Consider the following 3,167-nt stretch of genomic DNA (forward strand, 5'->3'; position numbering starts at 1 on the left):
CTGTTAAGCCTTCTCGAGGTGTCGTGGGCCTAACTTAACGAAACATCGGTGAAAGGAGGTGCCCACTTGAAAACCCCAATGATATGCTGCATACTGCTGTTGTCTTCATGTTACTTGGTAGCTATGGTTAGCTGCTGAGCGGGCCATACAAGCCAGCAGCGTTTAGTTAGTTTATGTTTTACAATGTCTGAAGTATACTGCTCAATGGGCTTACAAGCCAGCAGCTCTTACTTAGTTTATGTAGATTATAGGTTAATTGTCATATCACATGACCATAGGTTTGGTAGGGTCTCTTAGCTGAACAGGGCCTCTAAATGTGTTTTGCCGGTGATTTTGGCACTAGGGATTATAACATCTTATCCTGTGTATTACTGAATGCTATATCTAGCCTAGGCTAGTGACTGTTGCGAATAGTGCAGCTGACAACTAGGGAAAGACCTTGTGACAGCATGGAAAGACAGCTGACAGGAGGGAACAGTCCCCACCGGGGCTACAGTGGGTTAGCAGCTCATTGTGGCAGTAGCCCAGGCTTTAATAAGCCATGGGCTACACCCTAACTTGCTACAAGTACGATTAACGATAAAATACCCCTAGAGTCAGCGAGAGCAGGGGCGGAAGATGACTCAGTTTGGACTGACACGGCTTTTGACCCAGGAATGAATTTGACACCGAGTAGGCAAGGCACGTTATTGGAAGCTACTAGTTCAGATAGAGATGGAAAGAAGCAGCGTGTTTGTGTGTGCGGCTGGCAAAAGATAACAACAGTAAAGGGCCTCAGAATCCACCAAGGGAGAAAAAAGTGTTTGGCAGAGGGAACACAGGGACCCCGCATTGATAGCTACTTCTTAAGAAGTGCATTACGTCGGTCGGTTGAAGTCCAGCGACAGGAGTTAACCCACAGTTCGCAGGACATCAGCACCCCTAATGTTGAGGCAGGTGCAAGCACTGAGGCAGACAGAGAGGCCAGCCAGCCAAAAAGGGAGAAAATTAGCAGTCAGAAAGCAAGGATCAAATGGCCAGGTGCATCAGATATTAGGCAGTGGGAGGACATCAATAGCGATTTGGTTAGTGTACTAGGTAGACTTAAAGGGACGGCGGAGAGTAAGTTGGAGAAAATGGGAGATCTTATTTATGGTTATGGTAAGGAAAGATTTGGTGTGGCTGAGAAACAGAAGAAGCAAGAGGGACAAGTGGTTAGATCGAGGCGTCAGCAAGAGATCGATAGGCTCGTACAGGAGAGGAGACTCCTTAAGAAGCAGTGGAGGAAAGCTACAGTTGAAGAGAAGGAAGGTATTGATTGTTTACAGGCAGATGTTAGGAAGCGATTGGCAGCATTAAGAAGGGCGGAGAACATTAGGAAAAATAGGAAAAGGAAAGAGCGGGCTAGATTATCATTTTATAAGGACCCATTTAGGTTTGTGAAGTCACTATTTAGTAAGGAAAAGAATGGTAGCCTTACGGTACCAAAAGAGAAGCTTGAGGAGTACTTGGAGGAGGTGCACAAAGATACGGACCGGTTTAGAGAGTTGGCACTACCCTCTGATATTCCACCTATTGGTGAAATAGTTAGCCAGTGTGATGACAGCCCACCAAGGTGGAAAGAGGTTCAAGAAGTGGTAAGACGTGCAAGAGCCTCTTCAGCCCCGGGACCTAATGGGGTCCCCTACCGGCTGTATAAGAGTGCACCAGATGTGCTGAGGTTCCTGTGGAAATTGATGAAAGTAGTATGGAAGAAACAGGTTATTCCCAAGGCATGGTGCAGGGCACGGGGGGATTTTTATTCCCAAAGAGAGGGACTCGTTGGAAATAAGCCAGTTTAGACCAATTAGTCTGCTTAATGTTGAGGGGACAGAGGTTGTCCAGTTACTTGGTGAAAAACAGACTAGTTGATACATCGGTGCAAAAGGCTGGGATCCCCGGCTTCTCTGGATGCTTAGAGCACACCAGTATGATTTGGCACCAAATTCAGTTAGCAAAGCAAGAGAAGAGAGACCTGCATGTTGTATTCTTAGACCTGGCTAATGCTTTTGGGTCAGTGCCACATAGTTTGTTATGGGAAGCAGTGCCTGGGATTTTGGCACAAGGGATTATAACATCTTATGTATTACTGAATGGGGTAAGTAAAACTTAAATTCAAGAGCTTTTTCAGCATAAAAATTAAAGTTTGCCACCTGCATGTTTTTTAGTAAGTTTATCACTTTTTAAGGAAATTGGTCAAAATTAAAACAGTCTCCACTTACATGTATAATGAGACATTTTCTCATTCACTTAACAACAGACAAGCTAATATACAAAAGTTAGTGGAACTTGTATAAATACTGTGCATCCCTCAAAAGGAGGAACATGCCACCACATCCGTAGACCGATAAATGCTCTGATTGGTTGCAGGACTATCCAGTTCCATGGAAAGGTATTCTTTTCACCTAAGCAGACTTATATTCTGATAATAACTGAACATTTCTTTATGTTTCTTACACTAAACACATGTTGTAAAAAGAAGAAAACCAACAACTGGTTAAGTAATGAGCATAAAGGATCTTATATAAAACTTTCATTAAGGCTGCCACTATTGTGGAGGCTTCATAACTTGTTTTAGGAATATGTTTTAGTTGCTTTAAGAGGGAGGCAGATAATGACAGAAAAACAAACATAAACATAATTTTGCACGAGCACCTCACAACAAGGAAATTCCTGAGGCTCAATATATTCCAAATATTTACAGAGGAGATAATCTTCTGTCTGGCTGAGTTAATCTTTTGGACTTGACATTCATATGGATGTTACTTAGACATGTAGCACCCACCTAGACCAGACCAGGCACCCCCACCCTATAGCAATGACACTCCTTGATGGCAGCAGCCATCACCAGCAGGATGCAGCCTGACACACACACACACACATACAAACGGTTTAGGGACAACTAAAATAACATAAAGAACAGCACAAGGTGCACTGGAACAAGCCTGATCCACAGAGGCCCCTCCCCTCAACCCATAGGACCCAAAGTCCCCCACTAACAACAGTGTTGGCAGACATCATAGGACACCCTCAGAAGGCCCATGTCCATTCTCTGATGAGTGATAACTGTTTTGGAGGCACAATATTAGGAAGGTGGTCATAATGTTATGCCTGATCAGTGCATGTGAATAACATTTGAAATGGTTTCT

The sequence above is a fragment of the Chelon labrosus genome (genome assembly GCF_963514085.1).
Source record: "Chelon labrosus genome assembly, chromosome: 2".
NCBI lineage: Eukaryota > Metazoa > Chordata > Actinopteri > Mugiliformes > Mugilidae > Chelon > Chelon labrosus.